We start from the raw sequence: 12,250 nt of genomic DNA on the forward strand, positions 1-12,250 counted from the left end.
TTACCTGGTAACAAATCAAGGCTGGACAGGGGAGAAAGTGAATGTTGCAGCAGTTCCAGTAATGGGATCCACAGTTAACTAGGCCATTTAGATCCTGAGGTGATAAATAGGTTGTCGCTGCCTTAAGAGGGTTCAAACATGCACAGAGGAGCTTAAGACTTGGTTGTATAACTTATTTTATGTCACCACGTTTCTCTCGTTGCGGCTTTGTATTAGGTTCACCGCTGCTGTTGACGTGATGTCCACACTGGCCCTATTGATCAAATGATTATATGTGAAAGGGAAGCTTGAGAAGTAACAGCAGCAAAGTCAGTTTCAGTTATTATTATTTGGCAAAAGCTTTTGTCTGGAGTGGTTTAAAATAAGTGCACAACCAAACCTATTCAAAGCTTCTAAGTTGTCTTTATTACTTTAACTGTTTGTTATTCTGAGTCAATTATTTTCATGCTTTTTTTTTTCCCCCTGCCATTACTGACAGTGAAAACCCAGCAAACAGGAAATGCTCCCACAACACTGACCACAAGTTCTGTTGATGTCAAAGTAAATGTTTTAATCTTAGATCTTTATGACCAAAGCTGTGGAATATATGACGTATCCTATGTGGAACCTTTTTTTTTTAGAATGCTTGAGGAGAATTACATCGTACCTTCAGATGGAAAACACTTGGGGGAAAAAAAAATTATAAAACTTGAAATATTACCAGAATATTGCACACTGATCATTTCAGGAGCCAGTAGGTTTGAACTGGGAAGGATGGCAGGACATTATTGGACAAAAGGACATGTAAGTCATGCTGCAGGTTGTGGTTATGAGTCCACTTACCGCTCACACATTGTACATTTGGACAAATGTGGCGTGAACAATCAGTCATGAGATCATTTTGGAGCTGCACCAGTTTAAATGTTTTGTGAGAAGAGAAAACAATTTCATGACCTCAGAGAATATCGTGTGCTGGAGGGCAAAGCTTCTAGAAGTAACATAACACTGCACAGGGGAACCTGAGATACAGAAAATAGAAGAGTTCAAGTGTCATAGTTTCGAAACTAGACTTCCTGCTCTGAGAGAAGTAAACGGGCCTGGAATCACATATGGAACTACAGTGACAAAGTGATCGTTGCTATGCTAAGATTTCATGAAAAAAGGTCTTGGTACTGACATTAAAAAAGTACATTTCCAGGTCAATAAAAGCCAAATTGTAGTTCTAAGCTGAAAAACAACAGCAAAATTTTTTTATGTAATTTGAGCTTGCGAGATTTTAAAAGGATAGCAAAAGATACGGCGGAGGGAAATGTGAGAGCTGGAATATTTTACGATGTAAAAATGTATGTATGCTGCTCTTCAACCTACGTCCATGTTCACACGGATATATCCGCCCTCATCGTCGCTCTCTATGCTCTCAATCTCACACACAATCACGATAGTCCACGCTCTCATAGCTGAGGCATTGTTTGCCTGTGACGCCGGACAATTCATCGCTTTTCCCATGTGAGACAATTGATTCTCCTAAGCCTACATTTATTAGATTCCACCCTGGTTGTATGAATATGGAGGAGGGCTGGCTCAGAGGGCACAATGCCCTTCTCCTGTCCAAGACTGCACATCAACTTTAGTCATGGATCGAAAATTCTGCCCACGGCCACCGCTACACCAGACAACAAGCCTCTTTCAGCTGGGCAGTGCAGATTGAACTCGTAATTTTGTGTATTTGTGTGTTAAACTCCTGGGAATGTTAGGCGAGAAACTACTTTGTATATAATTCAACACTGTCAGAACTACTTTTTGCAAATTCAGGAAGCTCAACTGCGATTTGGGCTTTGGGCTCGGGTTCAAACGCAAACTAAACTCAGCACAGATGCTCAGGTTGCCGCACATTTGTAAGTTAAAATGTCAAGGTGCAACTAAACTGACTGTAATTTTAGGGGAATAAATGCCATCATGTTTAATCATACTCTCCTTTGTCCTCTTTATAACAAAGTTACTTTCCACCCTCGGTAATTAGGCCTGACAGTGACAACTGTAATCATAAGTTTCATTTTATATATGTCATATATATATTTTAATATATGACTTTTGCCGTATTTGCAGCTTGCATCCTCACTGCTCTATCAAAGCTGAAAGCTGAGACCTTTGAACTCCTGTGTTTCAGTTAGAAAACTCTGCTTTTGCTTTGTTGTGTGGACAGGCAACAACATAATCCTCTGAAAACGATGGCATGTATCATGTGACTGTTTTCTGGGGGGTGGACAAGCCACATTGTTATGATCATGTTCACCCATAGTCTAGAAGAGCTGCACCTGCTTGACCAGTCATCACACCTGGATGAGTCCATGATCTCCCTCAAAGTCAAGCCTCAATGCTGCGTTGTTAGTGTGAAGACTTTATTCATGTGTGTTATTTGTGTGGATTTTATTTAAAAAGTCTCTCTTTTGTTGCCATTCATTTGTCTCTTCTCTCCTCATTTTTTTGATTCCTAACCCCCCCTCCCTCCCTTTTTGTCTTCCTCTTTCCTCTGGATTCATGGTGTACTATCAGCTGTCTGGCCTTTTTTCTTCGTCCCCATGTTCCTTTAAAGAGTCAAAGTAGGGCCCCTCTAAGGTATTAAATATCTTTATTAAACTGCTGCTCTGGGGGCTCCCCTCCGCCCCCCTGCTTCCTTCTTTTCTCTTCTGTACATCCCAACTATCCCCACAAATGTGGCCCCTGCTGGCTTCTCTTCAAAGACTCCCGCCATGCGGCTTCTGCCGGCTACTTGCTGTGCTGCAAGATCCTGCACAATAGCCTCCGTTGGTCCCTGCTGTGTTAAACCAGGCAAACTCTGCCACACTTGGCTGTGCCACATCTGATGGTGGGACTTTGCCCAGGCGGAGTCCATGAGATCAGGGGGTTGAATGGGCCGGAGGAGTAGAGGGGTCAGAGGAAACAGGAGGAAGGGGATTGGGCTTTGTTGGCCAGCTGTGTCATGGTTTGGTGACTGCTATCAAAAGATAGGCCTTGTCCCTAACGCACATCTTTCGGTAGTTTCACTCATGCACGTAGTTCGTGTATGGGACTGGGATTTGCTCCTACGCTATGTGAACAAAACTTCACACTCGTAAACAGATGGTTCCTGCAGTTTCTACCCTCACAGGCCTGATGCCTCCTCTTCTGAGGGGCGTTTCTGACTTGCATTGTCCTAAATCTGTACACCGTAACACAGAACAAGTCATCTGGCAGCAACAAATCAACTTCTTTGTCTATACGCTAATGTTGATACAACCTAACTTAGCCTCAACTTTGCTGTGTGATGGAAGAAAATGATTTCACCACTCCTTGATTTCCCCGCTCCTGTGACCATGAGGGAATCATGTTTTATGTGATATTCTGGCTCATGTTTTGATCTTGCATGGGTACACAAAGAGGAGATAGAAAACATGAATGCAGGGCAGGACAAGGCATCTAAAGAAAGAACTGGTGCTGTGGTTATTTTTCAGAAAACAATAAAAACAAAGTTTGAGCACAACATGGCTATTTCAAACAATTTCTTAATCAAATCTACAAATAATATATATATATATACATAAATAAATTGTTAACGTGTACGATTTTCTACCATAAATTTCTATTTTCAAGTATTTTTATAAACATTGCTAAAGCGTGAAATTTGGCTGTTATTGTCAAAGATTCATGCGTCTATTTTAGTATTGTAGTATTTCACGACTAATTCTCTTGTGTAAAGATGTTTCTCTGGCTGATTTGTCCTCTGATCCTGTTGATATTAAGCGTTGTGCACTAACAGATGAATGGTAAAAGTGTAAACAGCCCTACAAAAGCAGTTTAAACAAAACAACAAAAGACAATTGTGGAGGATATCACTCAAAGCACAGCGCAACCTCTCAGCCCTGAAGACAGGAGACAGTCAAAAGAAACCACCTCTATGATGTCATTGTGGGTGTGCGCGGGGCGTGCATCTGCTGCTCCTTGAGAATAACCGATAGTTAAGTCCCTATGATTTAAAAAGGTTATGCAAATTTAAAAAAAAAACACCATATCATGTCAAATTTTGAGGGAGAATTACTGACAATCCAACATGATATAGAGCGTTAAGTGAAGTGCTAAATTAGTTTGGTCTTGTGCACTAATGTTTCACCAGTTAATGGCACATTTCATCCAATTCATAACCCATTAGGTGCAGATCTCAGCATCTGAACTTGAAAACCAGATCCTGCGAACGGCCTAACAAACTTAGCGGAGTGAGTGTTTGCATCTTTTTTTTCGCCCTCTGTTGACCGACTTATTCCGGCGTGAGGTGGTTACTTGTAAGACTACACTTTCAAAGTCGCCTCCCCCCACACTGCCAGTTGCAACACAACCTTTGTCCATCACAATGTGAGCTTAGGAAACAAAGGCGCCATTGCGGACCCCGAGGTGATTTGGGAGCCTTCTGCCAGTCAAACCCATTGTTGACGTGTGCAGGGCTCAGAGGACAATGGTACTTTGTGCAAGGAGAGAGAGGACACACCCTCCTACTCCTGTATCGCTATCTCTTATCTGTCTCGCCGTCAGATTTCTCTACAGCTCTCACTCCTTTGTATTTATATGACTCTTTATCAGATTAAAAATGTACTTAACTTTTTCTTTTTTGCCTGCATGAGTGTGGCCAAACAAAGTTCCTCTACATTTGTTATTACCAAAGGACCCAAGAGTTTTTGAAAGAAGTACAAACTATATCTCAAACCTCTGTAGCTCCATGATGGGATAATAACACCATTTATTTACTGCATAGACACTGTTTACTCAAAGATTATGTAATATTTGTGTAAAATGACCCCTATGATGCCTTACTGTATTAAACAGAAGCGAAGCACGCCAGGACGCTCCAGTGTGTACATTCATACAGAATTCCAGTTGTGTCACATAAAAACTCAACAATGTTAAATGAGCTGTTCAGCTGTTCTTTTTTTTTTTACACATACGCTGATCCAGCGCCATTACTTCCACAGAGGTGGAACGTTCTCTACCCCTATTCTGTCCCTGTGTTCTAACATGCCGGCAGCAAGGTGTGATAGTGCTGTAAAATTCCCATCTTGTAAAGGCTGTGTAAAAGGGTCCATTGACTGTTTGCAAGCCATTTCTTTTTTCTGCGGAGTAGCTTACATGCAAGAGAGGAGGTTGGTTAAATAAAACATGATGATGCACATTCGTGTGCGTTAACTCATGAGCAGAGTCATGCTGTGGAGAACTACTAGAAACACTTTTGTCATTAACAGTGAAAGATCCAAGTTTGCTCTTTGCTTTGGATGTTTGGATTTTTTTTTTTTCCTTTTTGTTTTTGTTAAAACGCTGCAACATTTCAAAATGTCACTTGACGGTTGAGTTGAAAATGATGGATGAAATATTTCTGGCTTTAACAACTTTGTTTCTCTTGTGTTCTGTAACTGGACCAGGGGTCAGAACGAAAGGAGCTGGCATTTGTTCAAAGTCTACAGGCAGTCTGGCTGTGTAGGCATTACAATCGTGTCCTTTGACCCCGATGACATCATATGACTGGCTCTCGTGCGTCGTTTGTGAACTGAATGGGTCAAGATTATTCAGTGGACATTCAAACAAGCAAAGAGTTACTGTCGACAAGCATGAGGCACGGACAGTTATGTGTGTTTGCTCTGTGAGGCGCATGTGTGCATTGTATGTGTGGTCCAGTCGCTGACATGGTAGGAGGCAGCAAGTGTGTGTGTGTGTGTGTGTGTGTGTGTGTGTGTGTGTGTGTGTGTGTGTGTGTGTGTGTGTGTGTGCACGCGAGAGACAGAGAGACAGACAGACAAATGGATATGTTTCCACATGTTTCATTTAATGCATTTGCATTCTTAAGATTACCTTGGTACACATGTTAGTCTGTTTCAGATCAGGCTGATTTTTATGCAGCATGTTGGAGGATTGGAATGTGGCCCAAGAAGGATACATTCAGTTTTGGAGCGTAACCAAATCACGGGGGATGAAGGAATTATTTTTCTCTTAACTTGTCCTCACAGCCATGTTTTTGATAAAAACTATTAGTATGCAGAGGAACCTTATTATGCTCAAATGACAGAGTTTAGCCAGGTGCGTTTGGACCAGAAGTCAGAGAGGAAGAGGAGGAGTACGCACGCTGAAAAAAAACCGACTTAAACAAAGTCTTCAAAAAGGAGTTGCTTTTTAATTTCAAGAGCAAGAGAAGATGAATCAACGACAGACATGATAAAACTATTAGTTAACACCTTTTACTGGTCGTGCCAGGGGTAGTAGCCTGACCTCCAACAGCTCGGCTGACACTGATTAAAAAAATCCAGCACGGTTGTCTTTTTTTTTAATCTCTTCTCTTCGTTGACAGCTTCAATCCAAATCACTAACGTATATTAGCATAGCACTGTTAAAATGGGACACATTTCTTGAGACGATGTGTTGAGGGTCAATATGACGCAAAGCTGATTGTTGTGTGTATGTGGTGTAGCATAAACAGAACAACTGCTTTATCCAAATATCAACTTTTGTGCGCCTGTGTTTGTGTTGCATAAACTGCTTAAGAAGATTGGTAATGAAAAGGGCACTGAGTGCATTTCTCCTCCATCCTTTATTATCCTATTTAATGTTCATATCTTTATTTTACCTTTGCATCACCCAGTAAATGTCCATTTGCCTCGAGATTGTCCTGACAGCCAGAGACTCAGAAGCACTGATCAAGCAACACTGAGAATTGTAATTTCTGGTTTTAGTAGGTCGGAACAAAAAAATACAAACATTTTTTTTAGATAAACTTGAAATCACATATAGTATACATGGAACAAAAATATGCCTAGTAATAGTAGTTGATAATGAAAACTCTTTATGGTGCTGCCTTACCCCCCCCCCCCCCCCAAACACACACACACACACAAAATTAAGCTCTGTGTCTTGCCAGAGACACGAAGAGTTCTCAGTGGCCTCTCCTGGCCTCTTGAGTCAACAGGGGCAGGAGGTCAAAGGTCAGAATTGATAGAAAGAAGTCCAAGGAGGGGGGGGGGGGGGGGGGCAGAGGAGGAACAAACAGTGGGGGGAGATTTTGGCGGGAAAAGAGTCAAACCTGGAAAGTCACCACATGCAGACAGACGGTGAGTCAGAGTCTGCTTCATCCCATCCTGCAGACTCTGATTCACACTCACATGCTCATGCACATGCAGAGCACTCAGATCTGAAGGCACACACACACACACACACACACTCACACACACATACACACCTTCCAACACATTCACTCCATACAAAACATACAAAAGCTGCACCCCTTGTAGTCAAACCACCCCCCCCCCCCGTGCACACACTTAGAGATGATGTCATCCTCCTGCTGCAAAGGCATGACTCAACATTTTGTGTGTGTGTGTGTGTGTGTGTGTGTGTGTGTGTGTGTGTGTGTGTGTGTTGACTCATGAGGTCAAGGTCCGCATTTCAAGCCTCATGTCACTTAACACTGACTAATCCTCTGAACCATTTAAACAAAATGGGACAAAGGTGCGGGAAGAAGAGGGAAATTGGAGGGAATTTTGTGTGTCACCATGTGCGTGTGTGTTTGTGTATTTGTGTGTGTGTGTGTGTGTGTGAGAGAGAGAGAGAGTGAGAGAAAGAAACTTCACACAAACCTTGTCTTTTGTCCCCTTCCATTCGCACATTTGTTCCGCATGCACATGACATCACTCTGTAAGTCTTTAATTAGACACACACCCAGTAGTTACTGTGCTAACTTAAAGAAACACAACAGTTCACACTAAAACACACAGAACTATTAACAACTTTTGCCACAGGTATTTGAAAGTGTACACATTCCCCTAATGACATGCGTATTAGCTCCCTCTGCAAATACGCGCACGTTCAGGGTCTACACACTTCCTTGAAATGAGCAGTGTATAAGCATGTCGCCATCACCTCTACTTGAGTGAAATTATTAGTGAGCAAGGCCAAATTAAACATCCCCTGGACCCCAGCCTGGGAAATGAGCTAAACCCATGACATGGCCCACTGGACATGAAAGGCTTCATAGAGCGGTCCGTTAGGTGAAACGGGGCAAATGCAGAGTGGCACTATGCCTGTGTGGATGTGGCAAGCGGGAGTGATGTCAGCGGGCTCTCTGAAGACCCTGCCAGCCGGCGGAGCTGTCACACATCAAACGTGTATTTCGATGCCAACGCAGGTGCACTGAGGACACACACAGCGACAGCTTGGCAGGAAACCCCAGGGACATGGAAAGACACGTTGTATAGGTCACAGTGGTACATGTGTGTGCATGGCAGCGAGGGTGTGATGTAAACAAAGTTGTCTGTGTTTAATCATAAATTAGAGTGTTTGTACCATTCATGAGTCTGGGGAAGTGGAGCGCTGAGGCTGGGAGTGACAGGTTAGGTCTGCTGCTGCCAAGAAGGGATTAATTAAACCACAATAACAAGAAAGAGACATCTATAATTGTAAAGAACAGAAGAAACAAGTGCATATACATTACTTGAAAAGAACCAGGGTGTCACAGTAAAGGAAAAGTACCTATTCATTTTTGTTGTGTGCAGCGTAAAATAATTGCAGAGACTTCAGAATTCTGCCATGTCACAATCTGGGAGGTCCAAAAGGTTGTAAACAAGCCTTTTTTTTCCCATCGTATTCTCATTAATGTGACATCTCAGGAACGCCTATATTTGGAACAAAACCCTCTTGGATTGAAGGACAAACACATCAAAAAATGGTGGTGGTCACTGTTATTTTAGAGCAGTCATAGACGTGGCAGACAAGCAGGCATTTTAGATATATAAATATATGAAATATGAAGATGTTCAGGTACGATGTGTCCCAGTTGAAGCCAATTTCAGCAATGTTTATTTCCGTTTTCCCTAACATCTACGTCAGACTAACATTTATTTGCGTATAACCTGACCATTCCTCTTGTTCACCTTATCTTTAGGGCTGAGAACTTTCTCACATTCAGATTCAGAAAGCTTTATTTACTCCAGTGGGGCGCAATTAAGGGAGCAGAGAGCGTTACAGTTGGTTACGCACCAACAACACAACAACATACATTAGCAGTGGAACGCTCTATACGTCCCACAGTTACCTTGTAAAGTGCATGATAGAAGTAGAAGTGCACAGTAGATAAGTAGTATATTTACATTATTGCTCTGAGGAGTACTTTTGCAAGTATTGTGGTATGTACAGAATGAATTGTCGCAGAAATGAAATATATTTATATCTATATACATACATAATTGCAGCATATACATACAGAAAGTACAGACGAACACTGAGTGTATGACAAGTAAACAAGGAGCAAAGTGTCACTCGCTTCATTAGACAAGAATTTTGTCACAAGTTTCATCACAGCAACACTTGTAACCTCCATTTATCTGATAAAATCACAGGGAGTGCTTGTTTGGGGTTTTTTGTCACTCTTTTTCTTCATGAGAGCAAGAATTAAACCTGAGCTGACTACAATGTTCTTGGGTGGCTGGTAGTAATTCACTGTCACACTGCTGAGTGTGGTAAATGTGGGATTTCTACAGTACTTCAACTGTAATTAAAGCTGAATTATAACTGACATATATGGCATCCCATGTCAAAAACAACCAATCATTTGAGGATCCTGCTGTTCTCCAGACATGCTGTGGTTGAGACAAGATGGTTCCGTGAAGCACAGACAGACGCTACATCATGTTAATGGTGATGATGTTACACATTTCTTCTTCAGCTGAAAAAGAGAAAATGTTCCTCCTCTTTTTTTAAGGTTCCTCTGTCCTCAATGGTAGTTCAATGTCAGGGCTGAAAATAAAACTTTCTTCCTCACCAGGACACCTTCTATCCATCTGTCAGCTTTAGTCGCTTATCCTTTTTAAAGGGTCTCAAGTGGCTGGAGCTGATCCTAGCTGACACAAGAGGCGGCTACATCCTGGACAGGTCGTCTGTTGCACATGCAGACAGACAAGCACTCACATGTAACCTGCAATCTCTTCTGGGAGGAACCAAATGCAGGAACAGCTGAAACCTGCACAAAAATGGACAAAAACGGGAAACCAGTGTACGTCAGGGAGGCCATCATGCTGTGAGGTTGCAGCACTCGCCTCCCTGCCCACAATCAGAGGGACTCGTCATCCATATTTACCTAAATCACTGTACGATTTATCGTTGAAAAAATGGGACCTAAAGGTTCAGACAGCAATACAGAAACAGTCCGCATCATTTTAAGAAGGCTGAAGTCAAATAAACCAGTAAAAAAGAGTCACCAGAGTATTTACCGTCGCAGAGATGGTCATGTGATCACAAGCGCCGGTTTGTCTTTTAGCAGGATAGAACTCACAACACTGTGAATGGGATTTTGATGGACTTTGGCAGGATGATGTAGCTCAGGTTAGGGAATAATATGTTGGATTTCGGAATTCATCCAGAACTTCATCCAAATCTGATGACATCATATCCCCTTGGCAGAGGTTTGCTCTCTGAGGGAATTCTCTAGTTACGAGTTTTAGCTTCTTAGTTTGGACGAGGTTTCTCGTTTTTCGAAGAGGCTGGCTCTGAGGGAGTGCTTCTCCTACATCCATGTGATCTGACATAATAATGCAAAATAAAATATTAGAGCAATGACACAGATGTATAAAGTTATTCAAATTTTGCTGGAGGTTGTTTTTTCATGCATCATGTACACTTCTAATCATACTTGCAGTCTTTTCCACAGGAAGTGAAAGTAGTGGGCAGCAGGCTGAATGAGTACATGTCAGATGCGCTCTATATGTTGGTGGAAAATGCTGTTTGTATCGTTTCTCCTTTTTCGTTTTGAAGATGATAGATCCAAGTTCATGTCCTATTTCCACAAAGTTTCAGACTTCAGATCAGTCATAAAAGGTCTTTTTTAGATCCTGTCCGGGTTGAAATTGTGAGTTTATTTGGCTCACATTTACGTGTGTGAGAGTGCTGTTGCTGTTTTCTCACCTTTTTTACAAGATCTCAGTTTTTCTCGTTAAGTGACATGTTTTAAATGCTTGTCCACACTTAAAATATCCCTCCCGTCTTATCTCTTTGGGTTATCGTTATGGGCCTCGGGTCATGTCAGTCACCACCTGACCACGTTGCCTGCCATCTTGAAACGCATATTTATCATCCTTTGAGGTAATGGCTGCCTCAGGGCCACTTTCACTCACCACTTTCTCTGTTCTTCACCTTCCCAAACTCATGCATGTTTTCCTCTCTCTCTTTCTCTAACACACACACGCACGCACACACAAACCGTATATGTGTTTTTGGCGATATCCATGGCAACAGTCTTCATTTCGGGGAATTGTTTGGTCCTGAATTTTGTTTGTTTGAGCTCAGGTGAGAACAATAGGTGGAAGGATCGTGAGATGCCTTACAGACACACACACACACACACACACACACACACACACACACACACACACACATACGCACGAGGTACACGAAGGGTACCTCACCCTACCATTATTCGCAGTGACCTTCTCCTTCAGGTGACCTATCAGGTGACAGCTACACTCACAAACATGTAAATATCTACAGAGCAGCATGGACATGTAATCAGATTACTGCTGAACTCTCACTCTCCCCTCATACTGGAGACTGGTGGACTATCAGCAGTATGGGGAGAAGGAAATGGACTTCTACTGCCCCCTTTTGGTGACTGGAAAACACTAAAATGAATTACCTATGTGAACTCTGTCCTTCAGGTTTCACATATGCAATATACTTATATAATTGAAAACTGAATTATCGTAGGTAAGTGTCCCACAGAGAAATTTGTTTTGGCGATGCATCACATCACAAATCACAACTGAACGCAGACATTTATGATGGCCACAAACACCTCAACCTCAAAGAAAGATGAGTGAAAGTTTCCTTGAAAGAAGAAAGTAACAACAAAACAACACCAAAAGATTCAAATAGAGTTTTTATTTCATCGTGAAAGCCTTTGAGGGGGACGTATTATTCAAAATGACCGAAAATAAAATAAAAGGAGACAGTCCAGTCTCCGTTTCTGTGTGTCGCTCAGATTTCTGCCTCCCAATAAAACCGTGTTTGTGACAATCACAATATTGGTATTTTAAAAAATAACAGTAAATTTCCTTTCGGATGAAGTTTCATTTGGAACTTGTTTCTGTATTCACACACTTTAGTCACCGTATTTATCAAATGAACTGAAATGCAGCTCATGAAAAGGTGATTGAGCTTCATATCTTCTCAGCCTTTGCTTCATTTACCCGTTTACAATCAAATCTGCACTCTG

This window comes from Aulostomus chinensis, chromosome 7 (genome assembly GCF_037954235.1).
Source record: "Aulostomus chinensis isolate RoL2024-O1b breed Wild chromosome 7, RoL_Achi_v1.0, whole genome shotgun sequence".
Classification (NCBI taxonomy): Eukaryota; Metazoa; Chordata; class Actinopteri; order Syngnathiformes; family Aulostomidae; genus Aulostomus; species Aulostomus chinensis.